The sequence below is a fragment of the Micropterus salmoides genome, unplaced genomic scaffold, assembly GCF_014851395.1.
Source record: "Micropterus salmoides isolate LMB-PRFRI ecotype aquatic unplaced genomic scaffold, ASM1485139v1 Ms_hic_scaffold_15, whole genome shotgun sequence".
NCBI classification, from domain to species: Eukaryota; Metazoa; Chordata; class Actinopteri; order Centrarchiformes; family Centrarchidae; genus Micropterus; species Micropterus salmoides.
The window spans coordinates 29,046,656-29,067,937 of NW_024040596.1; the positions used below are offsets into that span (position 1 = coordinate 29,046,656).

At 41.7% G+C, this 21,282-nt stretch overlaps 1 pseudogene; it reads right to left on the bottom strand.

Moving 5' to 3' along the window:
* Positions 1-15,168: 15,168 nt before the first annotated feature.
* On the bottom strand, positions 15,169-16,287 carry LOC119903840 (annotated as a pseudogene).
* Between the last annotated feature and the right edge of the window lie 4,995 nt (positions 16,288-21,282).

The window sequence follows — 21,282 nt, forward strand, 5'->3', positions numbered from 1 at the left end:
GCCCCCCCCCCCCCCCCTGAAAGAACTACTCTCCCCTGTAACTGCAACACAATCCCTCTGCTCATCAGACTCAAACCGCCTCCTTCTCCCCAGGACAAAGCTCAGGACCATGGGTGATCAGGCTTTCTGTTCTGCTGCTCCTCGGATCTCGAATGCCATCCCTGACTATCTAAGGGGATCCCCAGGGCACCTCAGACTACTGAGACTTTTAAAAAGGACTAAAAACATTTCGTATGAGAACGTATGAGGTAAGTTTAATTAACCCTGCAAGCTGTTGCATTATCTATTTGTATTTTATATTGATGTTTTTACCTTGCTTTTATGATCTTAACTGTAGCACTTTGAGATTTGCTTCAAGTGTAAAGTGCATTACAAATAAAATGTATTATTATTATTATTTGAGGGAGGGCTGTCTTTATCATGTAAAGATCTATCAGCATACAACAAACTAACAGAATGGATAGTTATTAGATGAGGAGCCTTCCATCAAAACTCTGAAGTTACTGTTTAAGGCAGGACACATTTTCATAGTGTTCAGTTTTGAGACTTATATTTTACTTCCATGTCTTCTTTTACTCTAATGGAAATAAAACTTCCAAGTATACACCTTTAGATGGTGTTGGGTTTAAAGCCTGTTACCCTCTGTCTGTTTGCATCTATAGATTTATTCTAAATGAACCAAAACAAGCTAATCTGCATATTTACACAGAACATTTCAGAGGAAAATATTCTTGAGCACCTGGAAGTGCTTTGATACAAAATGTAAATAAGGTATATATACTGGTGAGATGAGGATACTCTGTGAGGATTTCCAGTATGTCCTTGGAGCTATTATCCCGGATCCAGCTCTGCATAACACTGTGTCCTTCATGTAAGACTGCACCTGGGTGAAAGGCTCTGAATTGTGTTTCAGTCATTCGTTCTGTTGGAGGGCCCTTTCTTCTGGAACAGTTGATTCTCCAGAGAAACACAAGAGATTACAAATACGTTTATGAGTTATGAGTCAGGCAGGGACAGGGAAGCCCGAAGCTGGACGCCGGCGACGTTTTTCAATTAATTTCAGTGGGAGTCGTGCGTTTCCGCACCAGCAGCACCGCAACGCAGTGGTTGCCGCAAAAAAAAACGCCGCCGACATCCAACGAGAGAAGTTGAGCCAGATTCAACTTTTGGGAAACCGGAGCCCCACGTAACGCTCAGGCTGCCAATCAGACTCTCAGATTGATCAAACCTCCACAGACAGCATGAAATGTCTCTGAAACAGAGACTATCCAGGTGGACTCACGGACTAAACTCTGATAATCGTATGAATGCCCTTCGTGACAGTTTTGCAGTAGAGGTAACACACATCAGGTACAGATAAGGAACAATTAAGAGAAACAGGCTTTTTAATTAAAGAAAATGATACATGTACACATACACTATTGTAGTGAACAATAGTGTGGATTTGTGCATTTTACATTGAATAAATTTGGAGCTATCCTAAATTCCTTTCTCCTCCCCAGAGAAGAAGGGGAGGGGTCAAAGTTGCTTTCTCTAAGTGCTATCCTGACCATAAAACTGGCACCTTTTTGATTCCGAAGCTGATAACGCGGGGCCTGACTGTTAAACTGACAAAGGGACACGAACCAGCCATTGGCATCTCCCTGAACAGCTTATCAAAACTGGCCCCCCACACACGTTTCCGTGGCAACTGACCTTATTCTTTGTTTTATTACCACATCAAAAAGGAAAACCCCTGTCTCACCCAAGTGTGACATGGTCCAGACGCCAAACTTTGGATGACAAAGGACTGCAGTCTCCAAAGACTCAAAGCATTTAATTAAGTTTAATTAAATCTTTAGTTACCCAATTACGTTTGCCTCTATTTGAGTAGTTATGTTAACTGTTGTTGCTATCTGTTGTTGATATAAGTGCTGAAAAGAAGTTACTTGTGCAGTGTTTTTATTTTCAGCAAGACACTCCTTCATCTAATGTAATCAATGCTTGTTCATAATACTTTCCTACAAAATTCCTTTAGAAATGATGACAAAGAAATGTTTTACTATACTCTTAATCGCCATCTTGAATTTAAGGATGAATCAACAATATCCCTGGTTCCTAAGGAGAGACGATCTTTGATTTAATCCAAGCTTTCCTCATGTAACCTGAGCTCCCCCAAGTGGGCGAAATAAGTATTACATGCCCTCATCGGAAATGCCGTTAAATGTATAAATATCCTGACCAATAATGTGACAATTGTTTCCTGTTACCAAATGCCTAGAACAGTACAACCGTTCAACCATTGAGGTTCAATTGTGGAAAATATTTGATTATAATACATGCAAATAGATTTCTTTTTAGACATGAAGTTTAGAAAGGCAGTCCCATGGGAAACCTGAGACGCCCCCTGGGGAACTACGCCCCAGGCAACAAAAGAGCGACACGCGACCTCGCTTCAGCTCTTCTCTTTGCTGTTGGCTCTCTTCCACTCTGCTCGGCCCTCTGGACGCTTTGGCACGCGCGTGGCGTGCCTCGCCAGGCAACGCCCTCAGTCGGCCAGAGGGACAGGCATTTTGTTCGCCTGAAGCTACACACCTGAAGTGCTGCGACATCGATCTGCCCTTCAGTTTGTTTTATTTTCTTTATTTCTTTTGTTTGTTAAAGTTATCAGTCCATTAAGTTACACTGGACTAATTCAGGAACGACCAAGTTCCATTTTAAGCCTTTTTCGTCGAAGCCAACTTCACCGAGGTCAGACCAAGCCACGTGGTCTCGCCAGCTACAACGAAGGAAACCTGAAAACAGCCGAATTGCCAGACGGAGGAGGCGTTTTCAATCAGACACGGAGAACCCCGGAGAATCCCTAGCAAAAAGCCAGGATCGGGCAGCTAGCGTGGGACCCGTGCAACAGGCCAAAAGCAGGCTGTCGACAAGCAGTAAGACTTAACACACGTTCTGTGATCAGATATTCCCCTCTTAACTCCTAAAATCACAGCATTAGTTTACTTTCATTAGCTCTTCTATGTCGTATGAGTCAAATGCTTCCCACAACCGAACCTCCAGGCTCATTGCTCAGCAAATGTTGATGTTCCCTGTATCCAACCATCTTTTTATCACCTTAGTTAGAGAATAAATTCACTGTAATATAATCAAGAGCTGTGTGTGTTGCCTATTTCTAGTTCCTGCCAAGAGAATTGACCCTTTAGATATGAGACTGATTATTAACTAACTGATCACTAGTAATAATTGTATAATTATTCAAAACTACCTAGAGGTCCGGAGACTCTAGGATTATAACAACTCCGGTGGTGCCCTGAAACGAGGAAAATTTTGATTTTATGAATCTTCAATTATGAATTCATAATTGGGTATCTATTCTCATAAATTTATTAAAATGCATAACTAAAATTTTTTAGGTCTGCTACATTATGGAGCCTGCCGTGTGAGGCCTTGTGACATACTATAATAGACTATACACACAGCCCTGATGCAGAGAATTTTTCCCTCCAAAATCTTGCCACTGAAATAATTATCGCCCAATAAGTTGCTCCCTAGAAACTCTCCTGGCTTCCCTCTTAACTTAACGTTAGTGCTGAAAGTGTGTGTGAGTTTTGACCGTGTTCTTTGTTGTGAAATGAAATGCTTTGTGCAACTTGTTTGGCCGCCGCGCCATTGTTCTTTGTTGTTCAGTACAGAGCTGTAGTGAGCTAAGGTATGAGGGCCGAGCTAATGTTAAACTGAATGCATTCCTGTAACTTTACCATATGAGAAATCTGAGCTAAAGCTACACACAATCTCCGCTGACGAGTGGATGAAATGCCCTTTTGGTTGAGAGAAACTTAACCGATATTTTGAATTGATCATTTTAAGGCCTAATAAGAGGCAGATAGATTACAGTTGCGCTGTGCCAATGTGATTTGTTTGCGGCTATAAATAACAGTCTGACGCGCTGTGCCGTGGATTGTTATGTTATTCTACATTGAGAAATAGGCCGCGCCCGAGGTGGAGCCACAGCTCCCCTACTGACTGGCGGAATAAATTGCATGCTCTGCATTAAATCGACTTCAGCGGCATCAGTGACAGAGATGAGCGTTTGAATGGAGTGAATTAAACTAGACTTGAGACACATAAACCATTGTGTTGACTCTCAGATTAAATTAATAAGGAGTGTTACTCCTTACTTAAGTGTAGGATAGAGCACAGGCTCTCCTTTTTCCTTGAATAACTGCTAACTTTTAAAGATCTATTGGGTGTTTGCTTGTAACAAGGTACTTAGCCAATTTTGTACACTAACCTAGGATTACACTTAGTAGTTCTATTAATTTTGATGCAATCTTTTATTCAAAGATTCACTTATCTAATTTTGATCCAGCTGTATTTGAATAAAAATGCACATTTAGAAGCCTTTTCTGTAGTGCTATTTTTGATCCTTGCAGGAATAAGATAAATACAGAATAATATCTTGATTTGAATTTTGTTAACCTTTTGTTGTTTGGACTGATTGGAATTCTGAAACCTACATTAAGCTTGATAAGTTGAATTGATAGCTTTCCAACTAGGCTTTCTTTAATTCTTGTTCATTATAAATGTAATTTGGACTCTGACTTTTATAGCAATTGGAATTGTGATAACTTGATAATTACCAAAGGGTAATTAAAACCTTCAGTTTAATCAGCTTTGATTTTTTAAAAATTTAATCCACTTTAATCAGCCTGGGGTTTTTGTTAATGTAACTTTGAACTTTGAGTTTATTCTCATTGCCTTTGAACTTTGATTTTAGAAATTTAATTATTTTTAATCTCAAAAAGTTTAATTTTCCAATTTTGAACTTTGATTCTAAAATTTTATTTTTCTCAAACAATTATTTTTTCAACTTTGAGCTTTGATTGTCAAGCTAGTTGTAACATGAACTTTGATTTGATCTACAGCATTTAACTTTAATCCCAAGTGAGATTTAATTGCATTTCTCCTATTTTTGCTTTCATCCTAAATTTGAATTTTCAGTTTGGTCATTTAAGTCTGACTTGAAAGTCAGCTTTCTCCAACCTGACATTCCCTTTTTTCTCAACTAGTAAACACGCTAGCTGAAACTCTGTTTAACTGACTGGCTCAGGTCTGCTGTACCAGCTAACACCTGTAGTCCACTTCTGATTTTATTAAACCAAATTGTATAACTGAGTCCATAGATTTGATTTTGATCCTTCTTTTCTTCAGATTCCAACCTTCCAAATTAACTTAAAGGAACATCAACAGCTCCAGGAAGCTATAGAAGCAACACCCATTTATTTTTGTATTTTTAGGTATATCCTCTGAGTTGACACACTTGTTTGTTGTCTGATTTGGAATCACACCAATGAATTCATAATTGGGTATCAATTCTCATAAATTTATTAAAATGCATAACTAAAAATTTTTAGATCTGCTACACTATATTATGTCTTGTATGACCCCTTCATCTCATTAGACACCGTTGCTTATTAAGTGCATTCACATCTGTGCAAAAAAAAGTTTTTAAATCAGCATCAATTTACGAACCAAGATAATTAAACTCACATAGCCACTGTCTGATCCATCATTCAGTTCCAGGAATGACTGCACCAATGATAGCCCCAGGGCAACTTTTATGTTTGTGGATGGCCTGTAAATACTCAACCTAATACTTCTGCAAGCATCAACAGAGAACATGAACACAAAATAACAACACAAACACTAATGTTTAAGTCTGTTGCCTAGTTTTAAAGGGGACCTATTGTGTTTTTCCAGTTTTTCAAACTTATAAATATGTTTAAAATGTTGGATACTTTATCTGTTTGTAGTCTGTCTCCAGTCCTTTGAAAGGCTCGGCTGCATCTGAAAACTCTTGTCCGAGCTCTTCTACCTGTGGGCTCTGATCATGACCTAACTGACTAAACAGTGACATTGTCTTGGTTTTTAGTCTGCTCACAATGTCACCAATTAAACTTGAGGTGTGTTTAACCACATAGTTTATGTTAGTAAATGTCTGGGATGACCTGGATCTTAGATGAGCTAGAAAAAGGGCCACTCTGTCTGTAATTCCCTCTTGCTCCAATTCATCCCAATCTTGTACACCTTCAACTTGTTCTTGATTATCATATTCATCAACATTAAAAACATTAGCAGGCTGATGCAATACATTGGCAGGCTGGGGCAGGCCTTGTTCTCTTCGTGTTCCCTATGTAGGTGCCTTCTATAAGAACTAATGAAGGAAAATGTTCTGTTACAACTGTTTTCACAACGTTGAAAATATGTTGTTGAACTATTTACATTGTGAACTGTGCGTAAATGTGATAAGAGAGACTTGATATAACCAGGGATTAGCCTTTTGCACTTAAAGCATGTATACGCCATCTGCCTGTTGATCAGCAATAATGAAAGCCCTTAGCGCTCTAGTGGAGATAACTAACGCCTGGGGCCAACTTTGGGGACAAGATTTTTGATAGTGTCCTCATCTAAGAGAAGAAATGCCTCCTCATCTATGTCTTCATCTGACAAACAGAAAACAAGACAACATGAGTACTGTTAAGCCGAGACAATTGTGAACCACTCACCAGACACGCTAACAAATAATGACATTTGAGGGAATGCTGTGGCTTCTTCTACAGGGGTAGAGAGGGAAGGAGGCGTTTCTTTCAAAAGGGTCCAACTGCAGACCTCTACTGTCAGGCCACTTCCGCTGCAGACCTGCTCTGTCAGGCCACCTCCACTGTCAGGCCGGTCAGGAAAGGAAAAAAACTACAAAATAAATGAGCAAGATTTGACAGGAAACACATTAAAAAATTATAATCACGTAGACATAGGGGGAGGGTTTTGTCATTGATTTATATTTAATTATTTAGTCAACAATGTAACGGGAGGCGAGCTAAAGTTAATTCCTTGAATATAGTATATTAATGTGAGCCTATTCAACTTAGCACTTGCCGATGTAGCAACAAAGCCCACTGTATATCACTTCAACCATTCAACTAGTAACAGTATCTTTTTTTACAGGCACTATTTATTTATTCTGTCAAAATATGACGTTAACTCCGTCCATACAGCTAGCCACATCCATTCACAGAAAACAACTGTGGAAACTGGAATAAAATTTGAGCTTCGTGGGGGTCTGTAGTATAACGGACGTTCCCGGCTGGGATTAATAAATAAATAATATGTAAATGTATAGCGCCTTTCTAGTTTTTTCGACAACTCAAAGCACTTTTACACTACATCTGCATTCACCATTCATACACTGAGCCTAAGTGCTCAAACAGAAACGAACATACATTCGTACACTAGCGGAACAGCTGCCAGGGGCAATTCGGGGTTCAGACAAAAAGGGCACTTGAGGAAGAAAAAGGGAAGGTGCTGAACCCCCTTTTTCATGTCTGCCTTTTTCAATATATATATATATATATAATGTGGTGGGCATCCCCTGTGTAAATGACACCTATGGATTTAAGAATGGGGGTGATGTGTTCCCTTCTTTGAAGCTGATGATACACGGGGCAACTTTTTGAGCAATGCTGCCGGGCAATCTTGCTTGTGGCAAGCCCGACTATGTTTTGAATGGATAGCGGTGGGGTGGGGCGAGTGGCAGAGTGGTGGGGGAAGGGGATTATGGTAGTAATCTTTTCTCATTACCGTTGATGGCAACATTGCCCAGCACCATTGCTCTAAAAGTTGCTCCATGTATCATCAGCTTTACTCCAAGAGAATTCTCTCTAGAATCGTCAACGAGACAATTCAAGACCCCGGCAGCCTTCCTCTTACAGCAGACTTTCCGTCCGGTCTGCATCCACACCATCTGCACCAGTTATAGCATCCCTCACTTGACTTGAACCATAGCCGTCACATCCACGCTCACTCTCTTCAGTTTCATTTGCAATTGAGTCATTCCTCAAACAACACCGCTTTCTACCAAAGTGATCCGAAGTCCAAAGGGAAAAGGCAATACTCAGTGAAAGACACAGTAGTGGTAATAAAACATTTAGTTTCTTTATTAGAATATAATTTGGGGTGGCCAGGCTTCCTTTGACCTCCGACAGTATGTTCGCCACCTCTGACTGTGTGTGTCTGCCGTTTGGTGGTGGTTTTTTTTGCTGAAAACGGCTGCCTGTTGATGAGAATAGTGAGTGTAAACCAAAACAGTGAAGTTGGGGCCTTAAAACCAAAACTATTAATTAAAAGACATATCATAGAGTTGAGAGGAACTGCAGAGTCGGGTGATAATTGGATGAGTGGATTTGTGACTGTGATGACCCCTTTACACATCACACACTGTAATTTGGTCAATTGTTTTTATTATAAAAAGTATTTCTTCATTAAATAATGGAATCTAAACAAACACTAAAAGTCATGACAGACAAGAACAAGAACTCAACAAGAACCCCCCCCCCACACACACACACACACACACACACACACACAGTCAGCAATGATTGCATCACATGTTGGTGTGTGGCGGCTGCATTGTGTGTTTATGCTGAAGCTTGTTTTTCTTGACACCTCGGACACAAATCCATGCAGGTGAGAAACCAGGGGTTCGGCACACCACCGTTAGAAACAGCTAACAGGCTGCATAACGGTGTTCACAGAGAGGCAAATTAAATCTTGAGGGAATTAATGTGTGTGTGTGTGTGTTTGTTGGATCTTCTAATGGCCACAATACATGGGGGAAATTTCAGAGGTGTAGAGTAAATGATCGTTTCTACAAACAAACACTGATCTATAGAGAGATGAGTTTTTGCACTTCAGGTTAGCTCTGCTCATTAAGTCATTCACACTAACTTTGTTTAATTTTGCTGAAAACATTTTGAATCATGTATTTCCTTTTACTCCCTTAAGGTTGTATTCCCTAATAGCTTAAGTCTGGAGTTTCTGAAGTTGGGATACTTTGCTTCATGTGTTACCTCAGCCCTCCCTGTGTTTCTCTCTAATTCTAATTCTGGGCCTTTTCTGTGAAAAAAACCAAACAGAAAATAAACATTTAAAAATAGGTTATGTACAATAAATAAACTGAATTTGGTTTTCCAATTTAATTTGCTACAATACTATATGTGGATGAAAAAAAAGAATTCCGCTAATGATATAACATGCCTTTCTACACTGAACAAAATTATAAATGCAACACTTTTTTTTGCCCCCATTCATCATGAGCTGAACTCAAAGATCTAAGACTTTCTTTATGTGCACAAAAGACCTATTTCTCTCAAATATTGTTCTCAAATCTGTCAAAATCTGTGTCAGTGAGCACTTCCTTTGCTGAGATAATCCATCCACCTCACAGGTGTGGCATATCAAGATGCTGATCAAACAGCATGGGGATTGCACAGGTGTAGGCTCGAAAATGTGCAGTTTCACTGTATTGGGGGCTCCGGGGGGGGGGGGGGGGTCCGGAAACCAGTCAGTATCTAGTGTGACCACCATTTGCTTCACGCAGTGCAACACCTCTCCTTCGCATAGAGATGATCAGGTTGTTGATTGTGGCCTGTGGAGTGTTGGTCCACTGCTCTTCAATGGCTGTGGAAAGTTGCTGGATATTGGTAGGACCTGGAACACGCTGTTGTTCCTGACAGTTTGTGCAGAAATTCTTTGGTTATGCAAACCCATTGTTGCAGCAGCTGTCCGGGTGGCTGGTCTCAGATGATCTTGGAGGTGAAGATGTGGGATGTGGAAGTCATGGACTGGTGTGGTTACGTCTTTGGAGACGGCTTATGGTAGAGAAATGAGAGAAATTAAATTCACAGACAACAGCTGGTGGACATTCCTGCAGTCAGCACGCCAATTACACGCTCCCTCAAAACCTGCGACATCTGTGGTGTTGGGCTGTGTGATGGAACTACACATTTTCGAGTGGCCTTTTATTGTGGCCATCCTAAAGTGTTGCGTTTATAATTTTGTTCATTGTAACAAGGTGTTGTGACAGGCCATCAAAAACATCACAGGATACAAAAGCAGGAGCTCCCCCATCATGTGTGAGGCCACATTACCAGATGAACTAAACACCTTTTATGCTCGCTTTATCTCCTCAACAAAGAGTCAGCTGTAAAGTCTACTCCACCTCCAGAGGACCGGCCACTGTCAGTATCCACAGCAGATGTGAGGAGAGTCCCACTGAGAGTGAAATGAGTAAATCAGCTGGGCCTGATAACATTCCTGGCCGTGTACTAAAAATCTGTGCCAATCTGTATGTTTTTACTGACATTTAGAATAACAATACAGTACATTTAGCTGACACCTTTATCCAACGCGACTTACAATTGCTATACATGTCAGAGGTCGCACGCCTCTGGAACAGCTAGAGGTTATGTGTCTTGCTCGAGGATATATTGGTGGATGTGTCACAGTGGGGATTTCAGGACAAAGGAAATAAAGACACACACTCCTTTCTACATCAGTGTTGCTGAGGTGGAGCAGGTGAACAGTTTTAGGTTCCTGGGAATCAGCATCACAGAGAACCTGACATGTTTGTTGCACATCTTCACGCTGGTGAAGAACTGACTGAATTTCTAAAGGGAGCTTAAGAAGGCCAAAGTTCTGCCAAAGCATCCTGACTGCAAACATCTCAAACTGGCATGGGACGTGCACGGCCCAGGACCGGAGGCCTCTGCAGCGGGTGATTAAAACCGAGCATCAGTGATATCGGTGAGGTGAGGTGCCTGTGCAGAGCCCTAAAGATACTAAAGGACAGTACCCACCCAGCCACAGCCTGTTCACCCTGCTGCCTTCTGGGAAGAGATATAGAAGTTTCAGCTGCCGCACCACCAGACTGCAGAGCAGCTTTTTCCCTCAAGCTATCAGACTCTTAAACTCTTATTCATCCTCAGCACTGCTCCAGTGATGATAGTTTATTTCTGTTACCATTTTTATAATTGATTCTGTATTAATGTATATTGTCTGCTATGTAGCAGAAGAGAGTTACAAAGCTCAATTTCATTATATAACCTGTTATATTGTGACAAATGTACCTCCTACCTATGTTTCATGGAGCAGTGCTGATGAATTTGAGTCAGAGTTCAGAAGTCTCAAGGTGAAACCATTCATCTCACGGAAAAATAATGTCACATTGACCAACAATCAATCCAATCCAACAAATCAACAAATCAGATACACGCTTTGGATGCGTCACCTATGCTTCTACTATGATTAAGTAGGCTATGTAGTTATATTTCTTTTTTGTCTGTTTTTACTGTGTTTATTGTTGATAGATACGATCGGGGGTCTGCTCAGGGTATTTTATTGTTAAATTTTCTGTGTATTCTCTTCAGAGAGGAGTGGAGAGACACATCTGGTGTGAGCACAAGCATTGACTAGAGTGGCTGCGATCAGCTTCAGCACCTACGACGCCGACAGACTTTCGAAGTGAATCCGGGGTCATGTAAACTTGGCATAAATGACTTTGTAGCAGGTTGGCCCCGTGATGAAGCTCCACCCCCACTGTGCAGAGAGTCCAGCTCAGCCCCCGTCAACACGTATATACCTCGCCTCTAAATTAAACAGAAAATTAACAAAACTGTCCTTTAAACGGGTCAGTTCAAACCTTCAAAAGTCAACATGAAACATAAAAACAATCAGGAGAAATACATCTTGGAAAGCTATTAGAAAAACCCACAAACCCACGACCTTGTTGCTGTGAGGCAACTATGCTAACCACTGCACCACCACGCCGCCTGAATAATGACATTTGTTCCTCCAAATGAAATTAAATAAGATCTTATCTAATTCTTTGTATATTTTCAGTAATAAGGATACATAGATCTGGATATTCCCTCAGTAATAGATAGTAGAACTCTACCATTCAGTGAAAGATCCCTCATCCACCACATTTTGGAACATTTTCATTATTTGTTTAATCATAGGGCTGAAGTTTAGGTTTTTCATACTTATCACACCCAGGTATGTAACTGGGTTCTTCATTGGATACCATTAACTGATAATAGATCACATTCCTGAAGTGGTAGCCTAATAAACAAATTTGTTCGAGTTCATTATAATTGCTTTGATTCATTCCTCTTTATTAGAAAAAAAAAAGTATCATCTGCCAGTTGAGTTAGTTAGTTGATCACTTTAGGCCTACTTTGGAACCATAGACTGCATAAAAACTTGAAACTGACCTTTTTCTAATGTCACAATCATGGTCACAATTTGTGTGACAAGGAACAGAGAGGGGCCTTCCCTCAGAGACTGTGGTAGTGACCAGTGGTCTGTGTGGCAGCGACCAGTGATCAGTGTGACAGCGACCACTATCTTTAGCGGCCCTAGTGGTAGCGACCACTGGTCTGTGTGGCCGCCTGGAAGCAAGGCAGCGACCAGTGGTTGGTGTGGCAGCGACCACTATCTTTAGCGACCCTAGTGGTAGCGACCAGTGGTTGGTGTGGCAGTGACCACTATCTTTAGCGGCCCTAGTGGTAGCGACCAGTGGTCAGTGTGGCAACGACCACTATCTTTAGCGGCCCTAGTGGCAGCGACCAGTGGTCAGTGTGGCAGCGGCCACTATCTTTAGCGCCCTTAGTGGTACCAACCGCTGGTCTGTGTGGCAGCAACCACACCACAGAATTGGCTACAACCCCCGCTGCCCCTGCCCCTGGCCAAGTCCCATCCACACCGACTACCAAACCCGCACCTCACCACAGGCGGCTGAGAGCTCTGACACCTAACGGGTGGCTCGGGATCCCACCAGACAGCAAATCCAGTGGCTTTCCTCCTCAACCTCGATCTCCTCGCCTGGAACCCGGCTTCCAGCCCAGAGGCAACTGGCTGAACAGTTGCCCCCTGCCCACACAAGTCTGCAGTAACACCCGAGCCCTGCCGAACCGCGAGCTCCCTCATCATCTTTCCTCTCGTCCCTACCACTTTGATAGTGGGCGATAGCATTATCAGGAACATCCATTTCTTCAATGCCACTACACGTTGTCTTTCTGGAGCCACAGTCCCGACTCTGGTAGCAAACTACCTGAACTGCTGCTCTCACTCCCATCCTCCATAAACCGGGTGCTTGTCCATATTGGCTATAATGACACAGTTCGTTGGGAATCTGAGCAGACAAAAAAGGATTTTATTTTATACTATATTTTTGGGTCATTATATGAAAACGTGCCATTTTGTGTCCCTCAAAAAACCAAGGCTCCGTAAATCTTAATAAATATATAAATCTAATATAAGAATAAATTATTTTCTGTTTCTTTTGTTTTTAAAGGATTTTAATCACTTTTTTGTCTACTTTTTAATCTAATTCTACTTGCTATAGAGGCCAAAAAAGTCAAACTATCATACCAAAACTTAAGCCTCAAGTGTTGTTTCATTACTCATGAAGGGGTTTTATTCTTAATATGTGTAAAATACTGCAAAAAACAACAATTTAGTTGGGTCCCCATGAACATCACAACTTATGTTGTTGAGAACAAAAACGCTCTCAACAGTGCCCGGTGCATCTTTCACTCACACCTCATACATTCCATCTCCAGCAACCCCAAGTTTCTTTTCTCTACAATAAATAAACTCCTCAACCTCCCCTCCTGCCCCACCCCTCCACACTCACAGTCACTGTCTTGTTTCTCACCTCTGTCCTCTTTAGAACTGTTAAAATTCACCACAAAAATGAACAACTCCACCTGCAGCTTAGACCCCAACCCACCATCCCTTATCAAGACCTGCCTTCCATCCATCACCCCACTCATCATCAAAATCATTAATTCCTCCCTCACATCTGGATCAGTCCCAACAACACTCAAAGTTGCAGCTGTCACTCCCATCCTCAAGAAACCTGATCTCAACCCCGACATTATGTCCAATTTCCCCTTCCCCCCTTACTATCAAAAATCCTGGAACGTGTTGTTGCTGCTCAAATTCAAACCCACCTCACCACTAACAACCAGTTCGAACCATTTCAATCTAGATTCCTCTCACAACACAGCACTGAAACAGCCATCCTCAAAATAGCCAATGACCTCCTCGTCTCTGTCGACTCCGGTCACCTCACCATCCTAATCGTGCTCAACCTCACTGCAGCCTTTGACACCATCAACAACTCCACTCTTCTCTCCCGACTGGAAACCTACTCCAATATTTCTGGCACTGCACTCTCCTGGCTCCTCTCTTACCTCACCAACAGACAACAGTCCATTAACATCAATAACTGCACCTCCTCCACTGCTCCTTTGTCACATGGCGTCCCCCAAGGTTCGGTGCTTGGTCCTTTCCTGTTCATCATTGACATCCTGCCACTCTGTAATATCATACGTAGGTCTCCACTTCCACTGCTACGCCGATGACGTCCAGATCTACATCTCCACCAAATCCATCACGACAGTACCTCTGCAACTCTGACCAACTGCCTCACCAACTTACAAACCTGGATGCAAACCAACTTCTTAAAACTCAATTACAATCAATCTGACATGATCATCATCGGCCCCAAATCACAAAAAACACCAACAAGCCTTTCCATCAACAACCTTGGAGTCAACTTTGACAACAACCTCACTTTTGAACACCACATCAACCATATCACCAGGACTGCCTTCTTTCACCTCAAAAACATTGCCCGTCTCTGCATCACTCACCTTCTGTGCTGCTGAAACCCTGATCCACGCCTTCATTACATCCAGAATTGATTGCTAGAATAGCATCCTCTATGGTTCTCCTGCCGAAGCCCTAAATACACTTCAATATATCCTAAACTCTGCTGCCCGCCTCCTCACCCACACACGCACCTGTGACCACAACACCCCTGTCCTCCAGAATCTTCACTGGCTCCTTGTTCCCCAACGCATTCAGTACAAAATCCTCCTCCTCACACATAAAGCCCTCCATAACAAGGCCCCTTCCTACCACACAGACCTGTTTCCACCACCACAATCCCTCCCGCAACATCCGCTCCTCTGACACTAACCTCCTCTCACCTCAAATCAGGACCAAGCACCGTACCTGGGGCGACAGAGCTTTCACCATTGTAGCCCCCTCCCTATGGAACTCCTTACCCATACACATCTGAGATTGCAGCGACATGGACTCATGTTCATATATTTTATATGATGCTATTTATGTTATTAATCTGTTTAAAATGTACATGTCTACAGTAAAAGCAAAGTGTCTTAAAAAGAGAGAACATTTCACTTCATTTGTTGGATTTTTAATTAAGTGAAAATATGGTTGTAGAGCAGATCTCATTTCAGTCACTTCACAGCCTCTCTACAGTATGTTGGCCTCACAGGAGCCAGACTGCAGAATCTGCAGAGTAACAATGAGCTTAACTGCTCTTCTAAACCAGGGGTAGAACATGGCATAAATCACAGGGTTTAGACACGAGTTCAAACAAAACAGATAAATCACAAAGGTTCCAGAAGAAGTATTGAGCAAACTGTCCCCTGCAAGAGACACACAGTAATATGGGCAGAAACATATTAGGAACACAACTACAAGAACACCAAGAGTCCTGGCTGCTTTCAGCTCAGATTTCTTTGCTGTTAGAGTCACTGAACGTTGGAGTGTGACAGCTGTAATGTGAGTGCGCATGGCACGAGCCTGAGACACAGCCACTACAAACACTCTCATATACAGAACTATGATGACAGTAACTGGAACAACAAAGGTCAAAGCAAGGTCAACAGCTTCTGTGATGTGGTTAACTATAAGCAAACACTCTCCAAACAGGAATTATACCTACCTGGTTGAGTCAGGTCATCTTTTACAAAGAGACCGTTGTAGAAAACAGAACAGAACCAACACAGACAAACACAGAGTTTAACTCTTCTCACAGTGATTCTGGTGGTATAATGCAGAGGGTGACAAATAGCAACATAGCGGTCAACTGATATGAGCACCATGTCTCCTATTGAGGCAGCAGGAATGATGTACCCTACATAAATATACAGAGAACACACAAGGTCACCAAGAAACCAGCAGTGTATGTTTCTAAGGATTTCTCCCGGCATCAGCAGGAGGCCCACGAGAAAGTCTGAGACAGCCAGAGAGAGGAGGAGGATGTTGGTGGGTGTGTGGAGCTGCCTGGAGGGAAAGAGAAAAGTATCATTACACATAGTGAGCAACACAATAGTGAAAAAATGACAAAAGTACTAGCTAAAAGTACATTTCACAACTTAATAGTTGAAGGTTCTGCTGAGAAATTGATCTCTACCTGAAGTGGGAGACTGAGATGATGACAAGCAGGTTGAGAGCCACAGTGAGCAGAGAGATGGAGGACAGAAGAGTGTGCAGAAATACAGCTTCAGACTGAGGAAGTGTCGGCTTCCTGCAGGAGGTGTTGAGGAGTTGTGGAAAGCAGAGCTCTGCTCCGTCATCAACCTCCATCAGACAGTGAGAAGAGGAAAAGAGGAGCAGCAGCTTCTGACCAGAACACTTTATCATACAGTTGATTTATCTCTTTCTGACATTCAGTTTGTCCCTCCTCTCCTCTCTCTCTCAGTCTCTGTTGGACACTGATGTCCCTCCTCTCTTCGTCATATCACACCACCATTATCTTCATCACTTTCTCTCCAATCCTCCCTGTGTATACTGTTTGCAATCTGGTAGGGCAGGTTTGGTTATTTTCAAATGTATGTATTAATATCAATAAAGGTATTATCACTCAAATTATTAAAGATGAATAATTACGGAACACCACCCTGTGATCAGGGAGCAATAACCATAGCTTGAAAACACTCTCAAAAAGGGCTTTGTCCACTCAACTGGCTCTTTAAAGTTACAAAACAGATAAATCACTGTAATCACAATCAAAGCATACAACAATCAGTAAGCACACGCTGGTGTGTGTGTCTGTAGGACAATTTTGGGGAAGCGAAGTACACCGTATAGGTTAAAAATACAGAATAAATACATAAGATGAGACCTGGTGCATTCTTTACAATAACAATTAACAGCTGTTTTGTGTGTAGGTTTGTGTCATTTCACATTTTACGTGCGTTTTCTTTGCCAAAACGTGGTTTGGAGACCAGCATTGGGTAACACAGCCATTGTCACCTCGTGTAGTGTGTGACCCCCTGTCTACTATGAACGCCACAATGACTTCAAGACTCCGTCACAAGACGGCAAGTTGTGTATTATGAACAACATGATGATCGGCCGACCCTGAAAGTCATGTGTAAACTCACATAAAATCTGTCTTCCTGGACTAGGAGGCCGATAAATTAAAACATAGTAAAATGGCCATAGCCGAACAACTTTAGTCAGTTAAGGTTTAAAAGTTTTTGTGCTCACTAATTGGCATAAAACCAGATTCTTTCAAACAACAGCAAAACCTCCACTGTGGTCTGAGTGTTGGGCAGTAATGCGTTACTCAGTAACTGTAATATTATTACTTTTGCCAGTAACTAGTAGAGTAACTAATTACTTTTCTAAAACAGAAATATTATTACAGTTACTAATCCAAGTAACGCTGCATTACTCGTTACTGAACGCACCATCCTTGATGAATGTGTGACTACACTGCAGGTCAGCAGCACCGGGCCTTCTCTTGTTCATATCAGCAGTTAGACAAACACTAAAGGAAGAATGGAGAACGAGGGAGAGAGGCGTTCTTTCCAGCTGTAAGCAGCTACTGCCATTATTGTGTCACAGTCTAAGATGCAAAGAGCATTGTCGTCTATTGTAAACTCTGTGCGAGCAGCAAAAAGCTTTCAGGCTGGCACATCTGGAAACTGCACTTTTTCTCCATTCTTCCTTGCAAAACAGTTCAAGCTCTGTCAGGTTGCTCAGGGATCAGGCATGAACAGCTCTTTTCAAGTCCAGCCACAAATTCTCGATTGGACTGAAATCTGGGCTTTGACTTGGCCACTCCAGAACGTTCACCTTGTTGTCTTTGAACCATTCCTGTGTAGCTTTTGCTGTATGCTAGGGGTCATTGTCTTGCTGGAAAATAAATCTTCCCAAGTTGTAGTTCTCTTGCAGATGGAGTCAGAGCCACTCTTCCATCCAGCTTCGACTGGTGAAGAACCCGGGAAACAGTTGTTGAATGTACAGTCTCTCCCATCTGAGCCACAGTAAATTTTTTAACTCCTTTAGAGTGGTCGTAGGTGTCTTGGTGGCCTCCCTCACCAGTCTTCTTCTTGCCCGGTCACTCAGTTTGTAAGGACGACCAGCTCTAGGCAGATTTAAACAAGCGCCATACTCCATCCATTTCTACGTCCAGTGAGTTGGAAATCTTTTTGTAGCCATCTCCTGACTGATCTTTTCTCTGAGTTGCTTGGAGTGTTCTTTTTTTCTTCATGTTGCAATTATAGTAGGAACACTGATGAACCAGAGACTGGAGCTCCCAGACACAGGTGTTTTTTATACTACAATCACTTGACACACATCAGCTGAACTCAGGTGATCTCCATTTCACTTATTGTGACACTTCTTGCATCAACTAGCTGGAGGTCACTTTAAAGGGGGTGAATATTCATCTTCTTTTCCATATATATTTTTGATTGATTGACATTAGTCTGTTTTCACTTTTCATTTTAAAGGGTTTTATTTTTGCAAATTCTGGTAAAAAAAATTTATATTGACCATGATTTCATGTATAAAAGAAACAAAAGGGTGAAACATCCAAGGGAGGTAAATAAAGGCCTTTTTAAAGGCATTGTAAATAGGCTACATGTGCAGAAAAACAATAGTTCAAAAATCGGGATTTACTTGCTAGATTTTTTATTTCAGCCGGTGGCATTAAGAAACGTTAGCGTAGATGTTTTGTAAAAAGCATTCTCCTTGCTGCTGTTATGAATGTGATAACAATTGAAGTCGGAGATACTGCTTTGTCTGGGGGTGGTAGTGAAGTGTTTCCCATACATTATTTTATTTGTGGCGGCCCACAAATAAATCAATGTATAGGATCATTATCAACGTTGACCGCCACATATTGATTTTCAATTTTTTTACTAGATGTATTTAAAATCATATTTGATTTAGGATCTGTATTGTGGAGCAAATATTCATGCAGTATCTCACTCGCTCGCTACCCCTCTCTCTCTCTCACTCATGAACACTGCTGCACAAACCTGTCCAAAGTTATATATTGCTGGGTTGTCCAGATTAGCGATTTTTTTCCAGGATGTCAGTGACCAAGTCTTCAATAACAAGTGTGTTCCCTTCTTTTACTCCTAGAGGTAACTCTGGCTGCTGCATTTTGAGTCTACTGACATTGGAAATGTAAATGCTCCATACTTGTATAGCGCCTTTCTAATCTTTTCGACCAATTCGATGGTCAATGCGCTTTTACTGTACATCTGCAGGAAGGTCGACCTTCCGATTAACGGCCAACCCGCTCTACCTCCTGAGCCACAGCCGCCCCACCTCATTTTTAGCTGAGACTGTTTTTTATCCAAGCAACTTACAATTGCTATACAGGTCACACACCTCTGGTGATGATGGTAGATGAGTCACAGTGGGGAACTGAACCTGTGTCTCTCACACCAAAAGTGTTTTTGCGCCACCACCCCCGTTGTTTGATTGTCTTTTGCGGGAGTCCATTTGAAGACCATTACAGTAATCAATCCCAGGGGCGGCTTGTTCATTAGGGTGACCGGGCGACGCACCACCAAGCCGGGAAAGGCAGGAGATTTTTCTCACACTTTCTACCACACTGTTAGTTAGCTGTGACTGTTTTTGACAGACAGTTTGTCTCTGAATATCGCTGTCCAATCAGTGTCAAGTTGTGTTCCGGGGAGTCCCGCCTCTTTTGGTGCGATTTCAGTCTGGTTGTAAATCGGCCAGATCTCTCTCATAGACTTTCATGTAAAGGCATTTCACTTACATGTTTACGTCACGTGCCCAACAGCAGAGCTACGCTTCTGCCACCTGGAAACTACTCTGCAGTCGTCCAGCTTGTTGCTCTCACTACGAGCAGCTGCTGTAGAAAACGTACATTCAGGCCTTTTTTATATACACTTTACGGTTCAAGCTGAAAATTCGACTGTGGTGTTGTGTCGTGAGATGCAGCGACTTTACCAGCGGTAAGTAAGACACAGTTTAAATAATACATGTAATTTGTTAAGCTATGAGAAGAGGAAAAGTCCGCTAGCCACTAGGCTAATTTATGCTCCGTACAATGCCATAGGCTAAGCTAATAATCTTGATAGGTATTAATAAGCCGAATTTTATGCTCATGTTAAATGTGATTGCTATTATGTGTAGTGGTGGAGTCAATTTAAAGTTAGCTGCACTTAACCAGTAACAATTTTTTGATGTGTTGTTGTTTTTTTATTTATTTATTTATTTATTGCCAGAAACCAAAGAAGAAAGAGGAGGTAGCATGATGTGGCCACCACTGGCATCTTGTCAGAGGAGGATAAAAAAGAAGGAGAAGTAGGAAAGCAACACAGAAAATAAACCAAAAACAATAGAATATACCTTTTATAGTTTCCCTTACATGCCTTGTTGTTTATGTGTAAATAAAAGGTTAGTCACAGCTAAATCAGATGATTGTGAGAGTCATCCTTTTTTCATTAATGTTGCCTTTACATCCAAAGGTCTAAAGATCTGTTGATCTTAACTGTGGACTGTTCATTCATTGTAGACATTGACAATAAACTTCAGTATGTAGCTGTTCACAAATACTGTACAGTATGTAGCCTAAGGAACAATCCTTGTCTTATGGCAGACTAAGACCATTGAACTGGTCACCTTAGCCGTCATCGCAACAATTGCCCCCCCTGAGAAATTTGGCAGGAGCCGCCACTGATCAATCCTAGTAAAAATAAAAGTGTAGATGAGTTACATTTAGCTGATGCTTTTATCCAAAGCAACTTACAATTGCTATACATGTCAGAGGTCACATGCTTCTGGAGCAACTAGGAGTTAAGTGTCTTGCTCAGGGACACAACAGTGGATGTCTCACAGTGGGAATCAAACCCAGGTCTCTCAGACCAAAGGCAAGCATTTTATCTATGCGCCATCACCACGCCTGTATTTCTCCAGGTCTGGTTTAGTTATAAATTGTCTAAATGTGTCTAAAATGTCTACGAAATATGTTGTTGATGTTCTTGAGGTGATAAAATGCTGATTTATTAACTGATTTGATAGTCCATCTCTACACCAAGGTTACGTGCCAGTTCTTTGGATTTCAGGCTCTCGAATCCAGATCGAAATTATAAACGCAACACTTTTTTTTGCCCCTATTCATCATGAGCTGAACTCAAAGATCTAAGACTTTCTTTATGTGCACAAAAGACCTATTTCTCTCAAATATTGTTCACAAATCTGTCAAAATCTGTGTTAGTGAGCACTTCTCCTTTGCTGAGATAATCCATCCACCTCACAGGTGTGGCATATCAAGATGTTGATCAGACAGCATGGGCATTGCACAGG